At 44.1% G+C, this 21,965-nt stretch overlaps 1 long non-coding RNA gene across 1 annotated transcript in view; it reads left to right on the top strand.

Moving 5' to 3' along the window:
- The window catches only part of LOC111825859, a 157,308-nt gene extending 140,567 nt beyond the window's left edge, over positions 1-16,741 (top strand). Inside the window, exon 8 of the long non-coding RNA XR_002829063.1 lies at positions 16,671-16,741. This is a non-coding gene — a long non-coding RNA (uncharacterized LOC111825859). The remainder of the gene's footprint in view (positions 1-16,670) is intronic.
- Positions 16,742-21,965: the final 5,224 nt, after the last annotated feature.

Below are 21,965 nucleotides of genomic sequence, written 5' to 3'. Positions count from 1 at the left end.
TGATGGCTGTCCCTCCTTGCAAATAAATGCACAGATATATAAACCATGCATTTATACATATATCTCTCTGTGCTTGGTTGATATGAATCATCTGTGAGAGACTAATCTACCTATTTTAATAAATCAGATTTCTGAAAAGTGTCAGCCAAATGCTGGCATAGGGGATTGCACAAAAATAATAAAATACTGTAGACTGCTGTGGCTCCATGATGATAGCCGGTTGGACTTCTTTAGACAGTACTGTTGATGCCATGATGCACATTGTCTTTTGTCTTTCTTGACTTCTTTGGATGTCAGTGACTCTCATCTTGGCTGCTGTGAACGCTTCCTCTGGAAGCTCTGGGCAGTTCTGATGGTTAAGAAAGTTCTCTCTTGTTTTACTTGAAACCTTGCTTGCCTGTTCCTCCAAACGTTTGCTGCTCTTCTATGATTATCCTGCTCCTTTGTCCCCGGGACAGCCCTTTGAGATTTTTGATGACAACCCTCATTGCTCCCCAGCTGTTTGCTTCTCCAGACTCCAGACAAGTGGCTTTCATTCCTTTCTCACATGGCATCCAGAACCTTCATGGGCCCAGTTATTGACTCCTCTTTTCTGTAAGGCTGGAGGATTCCCATAGGATTATTCAGGGCAGAAGAGAGTGAACAAGGATCCCCAAGGGGCCTAGGGCATAGCTTGAAGCTGCTGGGCACAAGCAAGACATTTCATGAGTGATTTATGTTTTCTCTTAGCGATGATGATGCAGACTTTGCCTCTCATTCTGAATGTAATCTATTGTGAAATAAAAGTACAACGTTGCTTATCATTCTCCCATCTTCTTCTGCCAGATAGCTTCAGAGATAGTCCTTTCCAATGGGGAAGACCAGTGAGGTCCAAGGGTCCCAGTCTGCAGGTCCTGAGTCTGTCAGTGTGTTTATGATTGCATCAAGGAGGGGCTCAGGCTGCTACAGCTGTCATCAAAGAGGAGGTGTGTTGATGGGCAGGCAGAGAGAGGGGTTGGGTAGAATTCTGGGTGCCTGTCAATATCTTACACACCCCAGAAATTCTACCTAAGGGATCTAATGGATGGGAATGATGTTATGGTGTGCAAACGTGTGTAAGGTGGTCGCTACAGCTTTGCTTAAAAGAGCAGCAGTTTGAAGTTATGGCCAAGTAAACTGTGTACATGTTGGGGACACACACAGGTAAGCTGTTTCAAAGATGAGGGAGAGTGGAGTAGGTCTCTCTGTACCAGTGTGGAAGGTGGTCCAAGGTATATTTTAAAGTGAAAAAAATTCAGGCTTAAGTACACTCTGTGTACTGTGATTCCCCTTTTTTGCTCAAAGAAAATTATATGTTGTAAAGTCACACAGAAACACCTGGAAGAAGATAAACACTTGAGTGTTAAGAGTGGTAATCTTGCAGGGCAGAGAGAGGGTGGGAGATGGATTTAAAAAAAATTTTATGGGGTATATATTTTCTATTTTTTCTCTATTGATATATTCTATAAATATCTTCTTTTTATCCTTATGTATTTCTATATTGTTTGAATGAAGGTGTATTGCTTTTGGAAATAAAGCAATGCTTCCTAAAAAAGAAGTACTATGATTATCTTTCTTTTCCTCTTAATTTTATCATTTTAAAATGATAAAACTAATGCACAATGGTAAAAATTCAAAAAGTGCAAAAAAATTATGCAATGATTGGTAAGTCTGCTCACCATCCTACTCCCCAGAATTTCTGTGCAGACACAACTGTGTATATAACTAAAAGTCCCTTTAAAGCCACTCAAATACAGATGGGAGCCCAGTGTTCTGCACTCTGCTTTTTTTTTTTTAACTTGATAATATGTCATGTAGGGTTTTTGCTATAATGACATGTGTAGGTTATGATATGGTTGTTTCATGATTTGCTTACCAGACATTTAGGTTATTTTTTCCTATTATAAACAATACCATAAATGATGTATTTTTCTATTACAGACAATGGTATATAAATGATGTATTTTTTCCTATTATAAACAATGCTATAAATGATGTATGTTAAAATGGGACTCGTTTAGTGTCAGTTTCTGGCCAGGGCTCCAGATCCCTAGAAACGACACAGTCAGTACTGAATCTCTCTCTCCCCAACCCTAAATGAGGGGCTGGACCCCCCTGGCAGGCACCGAGGAGACTGTTAGCTGTTCTGCCAGCATAGACCCTCACCTTCCTCCAGCCTTCAGGAGGGGCCACAGGTTGGACAGGGTGGGAAGGGAGACCTTCTTTGGAACGTGTTGTCAGTGTGTCTCTCCTGTCCCTCTCCACCGTCCTCTCCCATGAGTGGTTAGGTTGGATTAAGTCAACTGAGAAAGGCTTAGAGCAGGGGTGGGCAAACTTTTTGACTCGAGGGCCACAATGGGTTCTTAAACTGGACTGGAGGGCCGGAACAAAAGCATGGATGGAGTGTTTGTGTGAACTAATATAAATTCAAAGTAAACATCATTACATAAAAGGGTACGGTCTTTTTTTTTTTTTTAGTTTTATTCATTTCAAACGGGCCGGATCCAGCCTGCGGGCTGTAGTTTGCCCACGGCTGGCTTAGAGAGAGCTCTCCAGGAGCGTGGCCTCAGTTCCTGGGACCTGAGTTTGGGATTGTTAAGACTTGTAAGGAGAGGCCAGGATGGTTAAGGGGGTTGAGAAAGAGCCAGAGTACCCTGTGGGAGAATCTCTCAAATGGAATTTCTTCAGAGTTCTGACCAACACCCTGGAGTGTGCTTTGAAATTACAGAGAGTTTTTGCGACTTAAAGGACCAGGTGAATGAGTTCGAAGAGTGAGGACCAATAAAGTTGCATTATAACTGCCCTTTATTGAGTTCAACTCATTCGAAGTTCTTTGTGAATACTTGTGATTTTATACGTAGCATCAATTTCTTGAAGTGGACTTTCTGTGTCAAGCAAGAGTATATTTTAGATTAGGATAGACATAGTCAAATCGTTCTTCAAGTAATTTATTCTCATTTACACTTTCCCAATGTCAAATGAAAGTGTTGTTTTCCCGATCACCCTTTCCACATTATGATTATCAAACATTTTAGTCTTTGCTACTCTTCCAGATTAAAAAATGGTATTCCATGTATATATTTACTATGAGAGAAATGCATGTATTTATATTTCTTTTTCTGTGAACACCATTGCAAATGTCTCTTACCCATCCCCTTTATTTTTTTTCTATTGGGTTGTTGGTCTTTTTCTTATTAATTTGTAAGAACTCTTTATATATTAAGGCATTAGACCTTGGCCTATTATGTAAGTTACAGATATTTTTCCAACAGGTGTTATTTGCCTCTTGATGTAGGTTATTTGCAATAATGGATTTTCAAGTGTCTGGATGCTATTTTTATACAATGAATACAAATTTAGTCTGGAGTGCTCCTGAATTAACGGCAGTTTTCTCTTTTTAAAATATATTTTCTCAAACAATAAACACCACAAGCCTAAGTAAAACCACAGCAGGCAAGGGATGACCCTTGAGGTCAAGAGGTTGGAAACTGGGACTCTAGGCCGTCTTGGTGCCTCCTACACTGTGTCACCCAGAGCTGTGCCCAACCCTCTTAAGCTGAAGTTCAGCACTTAAGTGTCTTGTGAAGTCAGAAATCATTAGATAGCTAATCCCTTATAAAACACAAGAAACAGTATTTCAAGGTGGGGCTCCTAAAAAAGGAACTGGGATATCTCTCTTCCTCTCTCTCTTCTCCCTTTGCACCCCGCTCCCTTCCTCTGCTTTTCTCTCTTCTCTAGCTTCCCAAAGGGCAGAGGGAGAAAAACAGAGAGGAGAACAGTGGAGGGGAAGGTAACAACAAGGGAAGCCTCTCCAGTGTTTAAGATGAAGCCTAAATTCTTTTGCGTGGCTTTCAAGTCCCTTCACATCTGGCCCCAGCTGTCCCCCTCTCTGACCCCACACCCTGCTCTCAGCCACACCAGTCTATTAGTGATGCTCTGCCCAGGACAGCCCCCTGGCCTTGCCACCAGCTGGTTTCTCTACCAAGAGCTTGCTTCCCCTTGCCCGCCTGGTGTGCTTATACTTTAAATGTCACTTCCTCTGGGAGCCGTCCCCTGGCCCAGGCTGAGTTAGTCTTTCTTCACTGGCCCTCATCTTTCTGACAAGATTTACAATGTTATTCCACAGGTCTCTGGTCATTCCCACCAACCTGGAGGCCCTTGAAGGTAGGAACTTGCCTGATTCACCTCTGGGACTGACCCAGTTCTTGGTATATGGAAGTGGCTTAGTCAATGCTCACCGAACAGAATATTATTTTAAGAGCAAAAGTGTGCGTTGAAGAGGGCATCACAAGTGTAACCAGAACCATATCCTTCACAGTGGAGATGGAGCCCCCTAGAGAGCTTCATCCCATGCTGGCTTCCCCACCCCCCAGTCCTAAGCTAGACACTGCAACCTTGACCGAGGGCGGTGGATTCACACATAGGCAATTCCCCTAATGGGCAGAGGTCAACCACTGACCTCCACTGGGAGCTTCATTCCCTTTGTCTTGCCAGGGAAGAAGCAGGGAAAATTCAGAGCCGCTGGCTACTGAGAAAAGTCTGCGTTGAGTGGTCCTCAAACCGTGGTCAGTGTCAGGATGACCTGGGACATGCTGGTAAAATACGAAGGCCAGGTCCTGTCCTACTTCAGAGAGCCTGGGCCTCTGCATTCTCCAGTCGCTCTACAGGTGATTGTGCTCCACACCAAACTCGGAGACCCACGGGCCCAGAGGAAGTGGCCTCAGGCCCCGTCTCTTATCCCAACAGCATTCTTCCTTCACTGGCAACGACTATTGGTTCAATCCCTTCAAATGATGTCTCCTGCTTAGGTTTCTTTCTATAGGTTCAATCCTAAATGACTGTGGGCTGCTGCCCTTTCTTCTCCTCACACCCTCCCCTACCAGGTTTCAAGCAGAGTTCAGTCCCCGTAAAATTCTTCACGTCCACGGCAGCACTTATCTGGTGCCCGCCGTGTGTGTGGAATGAATGCGTATGGAAACAAACGAGAGTTTAATCAGGAAGCGCTGGGAGCAGCAGGTCAGGCACGGAGAGAAATCGAAGTCCCGGTCCTGTGTTTGGGGAGCTGGCTGTCTTGTTGAGTACAGGAAGCGTGGTGTGCTGGGAGTCAGGTGCCACAGGCCTGCTGTTGACTGAGTGGCACTCTGAGCTTCCGTTTCTTCAGCTCTTAAATGGGAACAATGACAAAAACACTGATATCCATCTCCATGGCTGAGTGTGAGGACCAGGTAGGAGAATGAGAGTGCGGATATTTTCTAAACAATCCCATGAACATGAGATACTATCACAAAGAAGAAAAAAAAAACCCAGAGAATAATTACAAATTAAAACAGATTTTCTCTAGCTCTCCCTAGCCTACAATGTTGCAATTCTTCCCCCTTAGCTATCGATTTTTAGTCAGAGGTGGCACATTCTCAGATGTTGAGCTGTCCTTCCTCCTCTTAGTTTCCAAGCTCTTGCAGGGATGTGCCATGCTTCCTGAGGAACCTTGGAGAGAAGATGCACTAGAACTCTCCTCTCCATGCCTCATGCTTAGCTCCCTCTGCTCCTGCCCATGCGGAGCCATGGCGATGCTGGTGGGCTCTCCTTGGTCTCTGAGTGCCATTGGAAGACCACACTCACATTTTCTGATGTGCTTTCCGTTAGTAAAGTATCGCTTCCCTTTTGACAGAAGACCTTATTCTCTATCAGGAAAAAAAAAATTGCTCATACTTTGGATGGTTTGCACACAAAAAATAGAGAAACAGACCACATTTTCCCCCTAAAAAATATGAGGAAATAAATACCAGGTACAGTTTTTGGTTTGTCAAATAATAACACTAGCCCCCAATATTTATTAGTGCTTTTTAGTTTACTGAAAATCTGGTTGCACATCCATTTTCTCATCAGTTTCTCCCAATCACTTGAGCTGTTATCTCTATTTTACAGAGCAGGAAAATGATCCCCAGCAGGGAGGTCAGGCTCTCATAAGGTCTCACAGCTAAGATATTTAAACCATCCTTCCAAATGGGCAGGAAAAACTGTCAAGATGCTTGAGGGACCCAGTGTGCTCACACACCAACAGCGAGGACGTTTCAAGAGTGAGTCTCACCTGTTTTTATAAGTGAGCTCTGCAGTTGTTGCTCCCTGGGGATTGCTGAGAGCACCTGTCACATCTGCCAGCCAGGCTCCCATTACATCTCCTAAGGAAGAGCCTATTATGAGGTTGTTAGTCATGCACGTGTGGCTCTTGGTCATCAGCTCAATGTGAACCTCAGCCAAGAACCCAGTTTTCCTCACCAGGATTTTAGCTCCCATAAAATGTGGAGGGAATTTTTCTTTGGTTGGGTTCCCTATTCGTAATAACACCTCCTTGATTTCTGAGTTCGCACCATTTCCTTCTAGAAGGCTGATGCCTTGGCAATTCAGATCATCTGATGATCTGCTTCCATGTCTTTTAGTTTACATTCTTACCGGTTCCTTTCTCTCTGTGTCTGGGCTCCCTTTCCTGAAAAATTAGAGCTCCTGGTGAGTCATTTCTTAAAGAGCTATTGAGCCATCCCTCCTCTCCACCTCCACATTCACTGTCTTAGTCCAGATCATCTCCATCAGTCCCTTAGACAAGGACAAGAACAGCCACCTCAGAAGGATCTCTTCCGTAATTAGTCCACACTTACCTTTCTAGAGTGCACATCTTGACATGATCAGATAAAATCTATACCCCCTCAGAGGGACCACCAAGACTTGCATCATTTGACTCTACCCCTTCCTTTCCAGCATCGTAATGGCCCACTCTCTTCAGCTTCAGCCAGATCAATGTAGTCATCATTCCCCAAACCTGTCACATTCTACTATTCTTCTTTATCCTTGCTCAAACTATTTCTCTCTTGGAATGCCTTCTCCTCTCCTGTTTAGCAGACACTCTTCTAATAATTTCTCAAGGCTCAATTCTTATGCCATCTTTTCTATGTTGCTTTTCTTGATTTCCCTAGTAAGAATGAATCCTCTCGTCTCTGTGTCTGCATGATATCCTATACCCATTATTAATTTGTATATTTATTGTTTTATTCATCAGTTATTGAGCAGAATATATATATCAAGCAGTGATGATTCCAGAGACAGGGTACAGGTATTAGGGAAGTGAGTGGTATATACAAACCTATCTAATACATTACCTTTACTCATAAGGAGCTGAGAGTTGGGGCATGAGACACATAAGTGAGTAATTTTAGAACAGTGTACTACATGCTTTAATGAAGATGTGAACAAAGGGCTATGAGATTCTGGAGAAGGCAGCAGACTAATTTTTCTTGAAAAAAATCAAGGTGGGCTTCATGGAGGGTAGATAATTGAATTGGGCCTTTAATTTATTCATTCAGATTTATTGATTTGCTAGCTGTCAGGTACATGAATTAGATATGGGCAATACATGTTGTGTAATAGAGAACTTGGCAGCTGGAGAAGGATGCAGAGAAAGCAATTGCAGCAGAGGAAGGGAGGTGGGCAAATTTGCAGACTTGTGAACGATTAAGGAAAAGGAGGGGTTTTGTGTGACTAGAACTCAAGAAGCACTGAAAGTGGGGAGAAATCAGACTAGAAAAGTGAGCACTAGACTGAGAATATTTGTGTGCAATTATGTCAATGATTGGACTACATTCCTGTAAGATTTGTTTTGTCATATTTCAGAGGGTCTCACCGACAGCATCCTGTGAGCAGAAACCATAGTTTCTAACTCCTCAGCTCCCTGCACGTCGTGTGGTGTATAACAGGCGCACAGTTCATCTCTGTTGAATTAGTAACTGTATCACCATAACTCTACTTAGTAGGATCTTGTTGTCATACATTTTGAGATTTATTTAAAATTTGTTTACTATTCCTTATGGGCTGCTATGCTGAATGGGACCTGTCCAGTCCTAATGTGTAGGGCAAAGCTTCAGGGACTGAGCGGAGCCAGAATGCATGTCACCTAAGGCAGCCTGAAACAGCCAGGAGAGCTGCATTGTGTTGGGAGGTCATTGAAGGAAGGATTTTGAACAGCAGAATGACAGGGACTCAGTCTTACTAGAAAGACCATCTTGGCAATAACATAGAACAAGGGTTGTAAACTATGGCTCATGAGCCAAACCCACACAGGTCCTGTTTTTCTAAATGAAATGTTATTGGAACACAGCCACACACATTCACTTGTGTATTGCCTGTTGTTGTTTATGCACCATAATGGCAGAGTTGCCTAGCTGTGACAGAGATCCTAGAGACTCAAAGTATAAAATATTTACTATTTGCTCCTTTACAGAAAAAATTTGTCAACCTCTAATGTAGAGGATGGATTAAAGGAGGGTAAATACCAAAATATGAAGATCATGGCAAGAACCTGAACTAGGCAGGAGCAGTGGGGATGAAGAGGAGAGGAAGGTGTCAAAAGAGGTGAAATCTGCCAGACTTGGTGACTAATTAGATGTGGAGGTGGAATGGTAAGAGGATTCTAGAACAACTCCCAGTTTCTAGCTTGGGCAACTGGGGAGGTGGTGGTGCCAGTTACTGAGGTTGGGATGCCAGGAGGAAGAGCAGGTTTGGGGATGAAAAGGATGATTCCTATTAGGACATGTAGCATTGGGACGTCCACCTGGAGGTAGTGGATGGAAATGTGGGTCAAGGGCTCAAAAGGGTGACCTGCTCTGGACATACGGATTCAGGAGTTGTCAGTACGTGAATGCACAGATTACCCAGGGGATTGTATAAAGTGGGCAGAGAGACGACCAATAGTGGAACCCACAGAAACACTCGTGTTTAAGGATGAACAGAGGAAGAGAAACCTGGAAAGGATATGGTGAATGAGGTCCCTGAGGGGTTGAAGAAAACAAAGATATATTTTCCGGGCAAATGAAGTCAGAAAAGTACAACTAATCACCAACGTTCCATAAAGAGAATAGGGGTGGGTCATAGTTAGGGGCAGGAGTGAGAAAGCATGAAAGTAAGAGCGATGCAAGGCAGCCGGGGATGAGTGAAGCTTGGAAGAAATAGCCTCCATTTATTGCACACTTGCTATGTCGGATAACATTCTAAGTGCTTTACATTTTTGAGTTCATTTCATCTGCACGTCATCCTTTCAAGGTAGAACTAGTAATCCCCTATTACACATGAGAAAACTGGGGTGTAGATACTGAGCAACTCACTGAAAGTTATACTGCTGGCAAATCAATGCCCTTGAACCTTATGTCAGATGACACATAGCTATTCCACCCTTTTAACTCCTTACAAATATCAAATGTCACCAAATCTGATGTTGTATCTTCTGGAATGATCCCCCTCACCTGTCCACATTCTGTGTTGGGTTCTGAGGCGGAATGTGTTAGGTTGAGAGCACCGACTTGAGAGCCAGACAGCCTGGGTTCAATCCCAGCCCCAGGACTTAGAACCGATGCAACCTCATCACCCAACCTCCTTGTGCCTCCTTGTGCACCCATAAAATAGGGTCAACCAGAGTACCTACCATGTAGGCTGTTGATTTATGCAAAACACTTGGAACAGGACCTAGTACATAGTGAACATTGAATAATGACAACTCTCAAATGACACTCAGGACATGCCAGGTGCTGCTCTAAGAACTCTATGTGTATTGACATTTAATCCTTACAACAAAATTCCAAGCAAAGAATTGATTTTATTTTCATTTTACAGACAAAGAGCTGAAGCCTAAAGAGATTAAATTGCGAAAGGTCGCACAGCTAGGACAAATGCTAGGTAGTATTGAGAGCCCTACTATCCCTTTCCCGGTCCCATCAGAGTTAGCGTTCCCTTCTCCTGCTCATCATCCCTCAGTCCCAGCACTCATCACATCGCACTGTGGTTCATTGTGTGTTTGTTTGTCCATCTCACAGAACTGAACAAGGACATGCCTAATCTCCTTTGTACCCCCCAGGAACAAGGAAGGATGCTTGACACTTTGTGGAAACTCGACAAATATTTCCTGAATAAATCATTGATCGAACCAACTCATACTGAGATCATAAGCTGAATCCAGTTGGTCTTCACAACCGATTTGCAGTGGGTACATTGAATCTTACACACGGACACCACATTCAGCTCTTGGAATGTCCCCTCAGCTGGCCATCTGGCATTAATGAGTTTGTTTTTGCCCTAAAGGGATTACCACTGTTTAACCCAGGGCAATAAAACCACTTGGAAGGGCTAGTATTGGGAGATAATTCTCAGATCCCCTGGAAAGCTGACCTCACTGATTCTGAGAACTTCCCAGAAGCTTCCAGAATGCATTTATGAGTACATAAGAAACCAGCCCTGTTGCTTTCCAGGCACACTTCCTTTGGGGCAAATATTCTATCCCTAGCTCCCCACCCACCTGGTCTGCCTTCACTCCCAAGTGGCTTTTAGCTCTCCCGAGGCCATCCTCCTACCACCCTGTGGGTGATGACTTGCTCCCACGGTGGCTCTCAGATGGTCAGAGGCCCTCCCAGCCTTTCATAGGAAGAGGAAAACGTAGTTCCCAGCCAAATGAGCCCGAGACCTGCAGAGCTTGATTGCAACAGTGGCTGCTGTCCAGACAAAACCTACCTGCCATGACTGGGCTCTTTCTGATCCCCCAGATGATCTGGGCAAGTCTTTCAAGTTGAGGTGCTCTGAAGGAAGTGGTGGAGTCTACACACTTCCCTCTCTGTAGCTCCAGGTCCCCCTTCTGAGTTGGCCGAAAGTTCAGGCTGTGACAGACTTAGGTGACCCATCTCTCTCCATTCATTCCAAGGGCCTAGAGAGGCAACCTCTGTGATCCCTGCCTCGCTGGATGATAAGTCACCTCCACGGCAAGCAGTCATTCGGGAAAAGTGGTTCTGCTCGAGTACAGACTGCTTAAGGTTAATAATCGATTCCAGCAAGAATGGCTTTTGTTTCTCACCAGACAGCCAGAAACCAGCAGGGGCTATTCCCCATGTGTTTGTCGATGGCATCAGGAGCATGGCCTTTGAAATCATACTGACCTGTGTTTGAATGTCACCACTGACTTGTGGCTTTGTGCAGATCTTTGACTTCTTTAAGCCTTGGTTTTCTCCATCTGCAAGATGAGGATAGTGATATTTCCCTGCTGGCTCTATGTAAAGTTTAAAGTAACACACGTAGGGATTCCTAGCCCAGAGCTCGGCATATAGGTGATGCGTGATGAATGGCAGCCACTATGCTTAATGCAAGCAAGGAAAGAGATTTAGCCTTGTCTCCAGAGCAAGGTCAGCAAACTTTTTCTCTAAAGGCCAGATATTAAATATTTTAGGTATTGTAGGGGCCACACGATCTCTGCTGCTACTACTCAACTTTATCCAACGAAAGGAACCACAGACCATACTTAAACCAATAGGCATGGCTGTGTTTCAATAAAACTTTATTTACAAAAGCAGACTCCTGGCAGGATTTGGCCCCTGGGTTGTAGTTTTCTCACTACAAGAAAATCTATAATAATAATAAAAGCATAATATGCTAATTAGCCTGGACGTCCTTCCAGATGTCCTTCCTTCCGGACAAAGCCGCAGCAGGCAGGGGTCATGGCAGAGGCGGCAGAGGTGGCAGAGGCCCCCGGCTGTGGCGGTGGTGAGGTGGGGCCGGGGCCAAGGCCCTTGCATGAATTTCGTGCATCAGGCCTCTAGTGGTCTTCTAATATCTATATATACTAGTCACTAATAATATGTTATCTGTTTTATTTTTATGGTGGTTAGTTAATTCTTCCTTGTGCAACAGAGAACCTCAGCTTGGAAACCTAAAATGTGTTTGTCCCTGGACTCAGGTATGACTGGGCATATCTAAAGAGTCCATTTTGCATATGGAACCAAGGTCGCATCTCAAGGGGAAAAGGAAGTGGAAGTGCACTAAGTTGGTTCAAGGATGACAGTGTCCTTGTAGTAGCGCAAAGTGGTTAGAGTGTATTTTCTTCTGGAAGGCAGGGGCTGCATCTGACGCTTTACAGGGCCTGGCATGGCCAGTCTTTTGTGAGCGAATTTAATAAATGGACCCTACCTAATTGCTTTCAGATCTCCTAGCATAGTTGCATGTCCCCGAGGGCGTAGGGCTCTAGTTAATTGGATGGAAAGCTCCTATGTCAGATTCAGAACACAAATGTGTATGACAAAGTTGGGGAGGCATTTGGGTTATATGTGCAATGTGCTCCCAGGGCCTCATGAGATTAAGGCGAGTGCCCACACGATGGCAGAGGGCGGTGTTCTTTGAAGATCGTGGCAGACATTTCCCAAATATGGCCACGCCAATGTACATGCCATCCCACATGTTCTTATTACAATGTTAACACTCTTCCATCAGTAAGTGGGCTCTGTGCTCCCTGCCCTTGGACCTGGATGGAGGCCTTGTAATTGCCTTGATCAATAGAATGTGTCAGAAGTCATGCTAGGTCATAAAAGGCAACATGGTTTCCACCTGTTTTTTTTCTCTCTCTCACTCTTAGGACATTTACCCTCGAAATCCATCCACTCTGTTGCGAGCAAGCTCAGGCCACATGGAGAAGCCACATGGAAAAGCTCTGGCTGACAGTCTTAGTTAAACCCCAGCTGGCAGTCAATGTTAGTATGTGAGTAAATGAGCCTTCAGATAATTCCAGCCTTTGAGTCTTCCAGTTGAGGCCTCAGACTTCATGAGGGAGGGATATGTGTTCTGTCCAAATTCCCCATTCTCTGAGAGATCATAAATGATGATTGCTTTTTTAAGCTACTACATTTGGGATAATTTGTGATCCAGCCTTAGAGAGCTGATGCAGATATTGTAATCCTTTACAGACCTGTCTGGCCCTATTATGTCCCAGAGGACTCGAGAGGATAATGATGCTGGGAAAAGGTAGCAGGTGCCCCAAGTTTATCATTCATTCACTCACTCACTCATTCATTCATTCCCTACTCTGTACCTGGCTCTGTGTTAGAGTCTTCGGAAACATAGATCTATATGCTACTTTAACTTCTATGCTCAAAGAGGTGATGCCATACAGGGGAAGATAGACATTACCCAAAGAATTTAATTTACAAAATGGTAAGGGCTTAAAGAAACCTGTAGGAAGTACAGCAGGAAACAGTGAAGGGAACAATTATTTTTACCTGGAGAACTTTGGAAAGGCTCTACACAGAAGGTGACACTCAGTAGGGTTCTGTAGGAAGAATAGGAGTTCACTATGTAGTCAGGTGGGAAGCAGGGATTCTAGGCACAAAAATCTGCAGTGGGAAAGAGTGTGGGCTGGAGGGATAAGGTGGCTGGAAAGAAGAATTTGAAGGAAGGCTGGCAGGAAAAGTAGGGAAGGTAGGATGGAGTTCTACTGCGATGAGCCTTCCATGGTTGTTCTAAGAACATGAAAGTATATTCTGTAAGCTACAAGGAGCCACCAGAATGCTTTAAGCGAGGGAATGAATGAACCGCTTAGACCTGTATTTCAGATGGGCCATTTTGTAACAGCGTGGAAGATAGACAGGAAGGAGAATCTGAAGCCAAGGAGCCCAGGTGGGAGGCTGTTGTCTCCTAAGAGACCCCGGAGGGAGGGCCCACGCTGAGGCCATGTCTGCAGGGAAGGAGAGGAGAAGGTGGACATATGAGATGTTTTAGAGGTGCCCCTGGAGTGGGAAGAGCAAGGGGAAGGGCAGCATCCCCAGTCCCTGGCCCGGGTGATGGGGTGGACCTGAGTGCCATTTGCAGGGACCGGAAGCAGGGCGTGGGGAAGATGGTGAGCTCACCTTCAGACCTGTTAGGTTGGAGATGTGCAAGTGGAAACATCCCACTACCAGTCCATAGGTGGATCTCCATGGAAAGATCTGGGATGGAGATAAAGCATTGGGAGTTGTCGGCTTAGAGGGATAATCGAAGCCGTGGGAGTGGATGAGGTTATTGAGAACAGAATTTCTCAACCTTAAACTCAGCACATATCTCTTTTTGGTTACCATAAACCCTGGCCCCCCAAAGTAACCCCCAGAAAGACAAACTGCTAGAACTCTGCTGGTCATGGGCATAGCACGGCCAGGAGTCCCTGCATCAGTCCTGTGTCTTTTTAAAAATATATATATTTTATTGATTTTTACAGAGAGGAAGGGAGAGGGATAGAGAATCAGAAACACCGATGAGAGAGAAACATCGATCAGCTGCCTTCTGCACACCCCCCACTGGGGATGTGCCCACAACCAAGGTACATGCCCTTGACCAGAATCAAACCCGGGACCCTTCAATCCGCAGGCTGACGCTCTATCCACTGAGCCAAACCGGTTAGGGCAGTCCTGTGTCTTCACAGTCCAGGAAATTTTGCTGAACTTTGCCTGCAAGGATTTGTATTTTTTTAAAAAAGAGACATCACTTTCCTTTATTAAATATTACATTCTACTGTCAAATATGCCTTTTTGAAATTTACTTGTCCATCTCAGAGGTTCTGATATGGCTGACAATTTGTTCTCCCTCTCAGGCCTGGGTTACACCAACTTTTAAAAAACATATATTTATTTATTAAATTGGTTGTGGTGACATTGGTCAACATGAACATATAGGTTTCAGGTGTGGGTTCCTATGTTATAAGATCTGCATATTGCACCGTGCGCCCACCACCCAAAGTCAAATCTCCTGTTACCTGATATTAGGATCTCCTTCTTTCTCCACCCGCTTTCCTATGGCAACCACCATGCCGCTGTTTGTGTTCATGAGTTTCAGTTTTTTACCCCACATATGAGTGAAATCATATTACACCAATTTTTAAAGGGAGGGCTGAAAAAGAAAGGAGCCTGAAAAAGAAAGGAGAGAGGGGGTGGGGCCACAGGGTGCGTGTGTGGGGTGTGGGTGATGTGAGGGGGTGGGGGGACAGGGGAGTCAGGGATGAGAGGGCTTCCAGGGGGAGGCCGCCTGCACCAGGTACTGTGGTGAGGACTGAGGCGAGGCCTTGGGGTCTGGGCTGGGCAGGTGAGGGGTGCATACTGCACACAGAGGAGACTGAAGTCAGTGGGATGGAGGGTGGACGTTGCCTCCCCTTCCCCAGGGGACCTCGACTGCAGGATCTGCCGCTGTCACCCAACAGTTATTTCACAAATTATGTCGCTGATGTCGTGCACTGCTGAAGGCTCCTCGGCAGTCTTGGCCGTTAAAATTGTCCTGTTTTGGGCAGTCAGGGAGGTGGATGCCCCTAATACGGTGCCTCTTGTCCACAGCAGTTTTGGAGAAACGGGGGAGGGGAACGTGGGATTGCAGGGGGCAGGGAGAGGTGAGGACGATCCTCCAGGCTGGCCGAGGGCAGAGCTTCTGTCATCTCTGCTCTGACAAACAGGAACCATGCACGCCAGCCCCTCTGTGCCAGTGACTAAGAACTGGCAACTCACATAAAGGGCACGGGCTGGGTAGCTGGATTTTATCTGCAATTCACCTCCCTGGGTACTTCTTTGGGGGGAAAAACATAAAACAAAAACCCCTGTCTATTGTGTGCGTTGGTAATTTTTTCAGAGAGGATGTGAAATCAAGGCCAAAAGAGTCATTAAAACCAAACATACCTTCTGCACCCTCTCAATATCCGGGAACAATTAAGCTTGAGCAAACAAAATTGCCAAAGGCCGAAAAATGGAAAATAAACCCTCTGCTTTGCTAAGTGGAGTTGAAGAGAAACCCCCGAGTCTCTGGGTGTTCCAGAACCAGCCCTCTTGTGCTCCGAGATCTTATGGAACGGGTCTGCTTGGTGTGTGTGTGTGTGTGTGTGTGTGTGTTAACTCTACACATGACCGATCCCAACTGTTGCCAAGGTTGCCCTGCATAGTCAATAAGTACGTTCGTTTTCTGAGAGGGATGTGTTTTGAAGAAGAGCAGAAAAATACAATGTGGAAAATGTCAAGAGGAATTAGATCAAGGAGTGACCTAATACCCATGGGGAGGCCGACGTCAGCTGCATTCCCTGTCTCTCGCTCTCCCTTGGACCTCTTTCAGAACTCATTGGAAAATAAATATGTATGTGATGGAGAAGTGGGTGGATCCAAAAGCTACAATAAGAGAGAGGGAACGAAAGGCAAACACACCCTTGCTTGGACTATTCAACTGATTTAAATTCACAAGTCACAGCTGTAGAAAGCATTGTTTCCATTGCAGCTTCCTCTCTATAGGAAAAACACAAAAACAAGAGAAAAGGTAGCTGGGGGTGTATTCTTCCTGACTTGGAATGAAGTGCGCTGTGTCGTAGATTCTCAGTAAGCATTTGTCAGACATTCAGTGCAGAAATGAGTAAGAGTGAGTGACTACATGGCAAATGCGTCCATCTTTAAGCAGGATAAATTGTGTCAGAGTCCAAGGAACTTGTTGGGTTATAGAAGATTAAGTTGTTGTGCAATTGAAAACAAAAAAAAAGCCCTTGTGCTCCAGTGCCAATCGTTATGTAGGCAGGTTCACACCCATTATTGTATTTAATTCTTCCAACAATATGGTGAAGTAAATATTATGATCTCCATTTTATAATTAAGGAAACCAAGGTTTAGGGAGGGTAAGCAATTGCCCAACGTAGCATGTTTAGAAGTGATGAAAATGACATTCAGACCCTGGGTCTTCTTGCTCTTAACCAGGTTTTCTTTCCATACATTATGACAGAAGGTGGGAGGTGGGTATAGATCAGACGCAGCCTTCCGGAACACTGACTACTCCAGAAAACTCATTCATAGAGTTTTGTTTTATATTTCCAGGTCCACTGTGAAGAAAGAAGATCTCTTACCTGTTTGAATAGTTTACATGGAGTTCTTTTGGAGCTGTTGTCTTAGAGCTTCACCTGTCTCAGGTGAGGTTTTGCTATAAACTTGGGTTCCCTTGGAGTTTGGGTACTTAATCACTTTAAAAAAATAAATCTCATTCTGAAACATTCACAAAGTTACAGAAGAGTTACAAGGGCAATGCAAAGAACTCATTTTCCTTCTGAATTAATTGGAAATATATTACCAATCTGGTGTCCTATGACCCCCGAATACTTAAGTGGGTATTTCCTACAAACAAGGATGTTCTCCTGTAAAACCACAATGCAATTGTCCAAATCAGGAATTCACATCGATACAGTACTATCATCTAATCCTCAGACCTCATTCCACTTTCACCCATTGTCCTGATAATGGATAATGTCCCGTTAGTCCTTCTAAAAGACTCTACTTTAGTAGCGTTGTCCTTAGCTGTCAGATCTCTCTAGTCTCTCTAGTCTGGAGCAGTTGCCAGCCTTCCATTATGTTCATGACCTTGACACTTGGAAGATTGCAGCCACTTATTTTGCAGAGCGTCCCTCGGTTTGATTGAATTGGCCTGATGTTTCCTCATGCCCTTATCCCGGTTGCGCATCTCTGGCGGGACTATCACAGAAGTGACACTGTTCTTCTCATTACATCCCGTCAGGGGTGTGGAATTCCAGTGTGTCCCATCACTGATGACGGTCGTCACGGTCACTTTCTACGGTGGTCTTTGCCACCCTCTTCAGTCTAACGTTACACTCTTTTTCCTTCATGATTTAATTTTGTGGGGAGATACTTTGAAACTACGCAAATACCCTGTTCTTGGTCAGATCTTCACTATGTCAGTTATTAGCATAGAATCATGGTTTCCTATGTGACTCAATGGGCTCCAGTCCTTCTCTAGCATTTATTTTGATGTTCACAGTGTCCCAGATTTGGCCAGTGGGGGTCCTTTCAATCTGGCTTCTGTGTTCTTTGGACATAGTTCTTTGGGTCTTCCCTTACTTTCCGGCACAACATGTTTCAGCTCATCTCGTCTTTTCCTTGCCCCAGTCTTAGGATCAGCTATTTCTCCAAGGAACCCATTCCTTTTAGTGCAGAATGTGATTTGAAAGCCAAGATTTGGGTACTGGTTGTACTTATTGCTATTGGGGTGTCACTGTTCCCAGGTCCTTTGTGTGTGGACAGAGCCAGGGAACACACAATTCACATTTACATCTCTCTCTCTCTCTCTCTCTCTCTCTCTCTCTCTCTCTCTCTCTCTATTTAAAATAATGAGTTTACTCCCCTGGCTTTAAGTCCAGACTAACAGCAGAGCATTAAGTTTTCTCCTGTTTCTATACTGTGACTTCCTTCTCCCACAGTGAATACCTTGGCTTCCAAATTCCCTAACATATTCATTGATTGATTAGCCCCCTGCGTGTAACCTCTTCCATTTTTGCCCATATCCTACAACCCCGTATGGCTGTCTTCTCACCCCAGCTCAGGCTGACACCCTGCACAGGGCCGTGTCCCCACATGGATGCTCTCCTTACCTTTCTTGGGCTATCATTCCCCATTTTGGGCTATTTGCCCAATGGAAGCTCTTTTCGTCCTGCCCAGGCTCTGACACCCCACGCTGGACTGCATCCCCAAAGGGACTCACTCCTGACCCTGCTCAGGAGCTGATACCCATGCCAGGCTGCCCTGCTATAGGCTGGGGCTCTGACACCCTACTCTTAACCACAGGGCTTTCCCACCCCCAGCTGAACCTGTCTTGTCCAACTAATGTGTTAAAACTAAATTGTTCAGAAAGGAAAAGGAAGAGAAAAAAAGAAGAGGAAAGAGAAGGGGGGAAAGCAGGTGCTTCTCATTTTAGTTAAAAATAAAGATGATCGTTTCATTTCTTAGGAAATTTTTTGCCAGGCTAGAAGGAAGTGTGTTTTGTTTGTTTGTTTGTTTTGTGAACATACTTCACATAGTAAGCAGGCAGTAGTTCAGATTATCTTTGATTAGAACCAGGCATCCATTCCCACCACCTTCTCAGACATCTTTCTTTATCACAGGGGCTATAAATCTACAAACTACATTTCCCTGACTCCCTTGTACTTGAGTTTCTAGAATCAAATTAGGTTCCACCAACGAGAGGATATTCCAAGGAGACGTGGAAGTTGGAAGTGGGTTGGAAGCCACAGTCCTGCTGTCATTGCTGCTGGTCAGTGAGGTCATAGATGCACACGTGTGTGGACTGACTCAGCCTTATGGCATGTAAGGGAGTCTCCGAGGATGAGAGGCATTGGCAGTTCATGGCAGCAGCAGCAGCAGCAGCCGTGGTTCGCCGACCTCTGGATCTTAGCTTTGGCGGTGTGCCCTTGAGCCAGTAACCCCAGAGTGGTTCCTCCAGGTTCCCAGGATTATATAAGCCCCCTGTATTGATTGCCCTTCTGTTGAAAATACCTGGAGGGACTCCTTTTTCCTTATTAACTCCTAACTGGCACCCTGACTTAGCATATAAAAAAGGATTAGAAAGCAGGCAACAGATATTAACTCCTAGGAGAGTACCAGTGCCTTTTATTTATGCTGGAACTTGTTTTGTACTTATTATAGACATTGTACTAACCTAGATTCACAGGTACGAATAGAGGTAGTGAACACACACAGCCTGGTCTCAAGGAATTACAGACTAGAAAAAGGAAGGAGAGAAAAAAAAAATCCCATAATAAGCAACCAAGTCTAAAATAAGACAGAAGGTGATGTGTAATAAGGTGAGATACAAGCATAGCATTCCTCACAGGTCCCAGCCTGGCCCACCTCTCCAGTATCACTGACTGTTACTAACCCGGGGACCTACACACCCAGTCATGTCAAACTCCTTATACCTTGAATGCCATTTTTCCTTTCAGAATGCTCTTTCTCACCTGGCCAGTGTGGCTCAGTGGTTGAACGTCGACCTATGAACCAGGAGGTCACTGGTTCGATTCCTGGTCAGGGCACATGCCTGGGTTGTGGGCTCCATCCCCAGTAAGGGGCGTGCAGGAGGCAGCCAATCAATGATGTTTCTCTCTCATTGATGTTCCTATCTCTCTATCCCGCTCCCTTCCTCTCTCTCTCAAAACCAACAAAAACATATATATATATATATATATATATATATATATATATATATGCTCTTTCTCTAATTTTCCTGCTGAGATTACTCATGCACATTCTTCAGAACTAAACTTCAGTGTCATCTGCTCTGCAAAAGAGTCATGGAGAGTCTGAGTCTCCTCCCTGGACTACTGATTAACTGGGGAAACCAGATGCCTGCTGAGGTAGCTCTCCCTTGCTTCTTTAAAGTCTTTGCTTACTGGTCATTCTAGAGAAAGTGGCCTCTAAAAGGAGAAATGACACTACTAAAAGCCCATACCCCTTCCCCGCAAAGGAGTTACTTTGTTGTTGCAAAGTACTTAAAGAAAGCAATACTTTCGAGGAGAAATCCTTTATAAGGATATTTCACATACACTTGCACACTCTTCCATATGCATACTTTGCTCATATGCATTTCTAATTCCTGACTGTCTCTGCCTACAATTTTACTTGGGAATTTTTCCCTGGGGTCTAACATCTTTATGATCTGCCAGAACAATTGTCAAGCTGATCTCTAGGCAAACATGGCAAGGATTGTTCAGTTGCATTTGTGTCTGTGAAAATGGATCCTTTGTTGACTTCTAAATTAATTCATATGCTTCACTTTCCTGCCACTTGTTTAGGGCCTGGGGGGTATCCAACATTTCCAATGTTACTGTGGCACATGCATGGAATGCTGTATGTTTGGAAGAGAGCGTATAATGGTTTGTTAAGCTGTACAAGCTGAGAACATTTCAGCAACGGCTGATTCACTTTGTAACCCACTGGCAACAACATCTAATATTTATGGGATTGCAAAATCTTATTAAATGGGTAAAGTTCCATTTTCCCTATGTGATTTCAACCAACATTTATGAGTATCAACTAAGTGCTATGCACTAAGCAGGATTCCATTATGAATGAATGAATATTCATTAAGCATCTACTATGCCAGTCATTGGGTAAGTATTCCATTGAGTGAATAAACATTTATTAAGTGCATTTTAAGGACTCAGGTATAATGTTAGGATTGAGCTAAATGGATAGACTCTCATTATGGATGTTTAGTAAGAACATTCGCTCAAATGGATAAATATTTATTAAGCACTTTCTTGTGCTAAGTATCAGGCTAAGCACTTTAACACATGACCCCACTTAACCTTCACTATTATAATGAAGAGGGGCAAGTATTATTCTCCCCACTTGATACATGAAGAAACAGAGGCAAAGGGCTAAGATTCATGCCAGCCGTTCACACAGGACCTGAGATTTGAACACATGTCTCCTAATGCTGTATTCAGTGCTCTTTCCATTACACCAGCATGGATTTCTGTGTTTATAGAACTCAACCTAGTTCTGTAATATGAAAACGAATGAGAACTGTTGGTCTATTGACTATCACTGAGTGGGATTCTATTTCTGTACTATTCTCAGGGCAAGAAGGGAACTTTATCTTACTTGTTTAAGAATAGTCATACACATACAACTAGAGCAGTTAAAATTCCTATGTTATTGAGCCCCAGCCTCTCTTAGCTGAGAAGGTTGCAGACAATGAGTTAGTTTTCAGGGCTACGGAGACAATTCCGATTAGAGTCACTAAAACTCATGTAAGACTACTGATCCCAAGAAAATGCAACAAGAATGGCTCTGCCTGAAGAAGACCAGAGATCTGTGCACCTGGGTTACACTGCTGGTTTTGGAGACCACTTCCTATCAGTCCTTCAGTGAATTTGTCTGCAAATGCCCATGCCCAGGGCATGACAGGCACTGTGTAAGTACATGATATATGGTGAGACCTAGTCAATTATTAGCCATGTGTCATTAGGCTAGTTGTCTAATATCTCTGAGTCTCAGGTCCCTCAACCAGAAAGAGGATAAATATTTATGAGAATAATATTACTCCTCCTTTTCCTAAACTCTTAACATTCAATTTTTCAAGTTGCAAAATAAGTTTATTATTACATGCTGCTATCACCCATCTATCATCATCATTATCTCTCAATCTATGTATCAATCTATTATCTACCTATCTCATCTTTATAAACATTTTACAAATGCTTTTTCTGGCCTCATCGTTTCTCTCAATCTCACCAGCCTACAAAGTAGGTATTCTTTTCTTTTGTTAATCCTCACTGGAGGATATTTTCACATTGATTTTAGATAGAGTAGAAGGGAGCATGG

This window comes from Myotis lucifugus, unplaced genomic scaffold (genome assembly GCF_000147115.1).
Source record: "Myotis lucifugus unplaced genomic scaffold, Myoluc2.0 scaffold_43, whole genome shotgun sequence".
NCBI classification, from domain to species: Eukaryota; Metazoa; Chordata; class Mammalia; order Chiroptera; family Vespertilionidae; genus Myotis; species Myotis lucifugus.
Note: the sequence above shows the minus strand (reverse complement) of the source record. Positions and strands in the feature narration are given on the sequence as shown.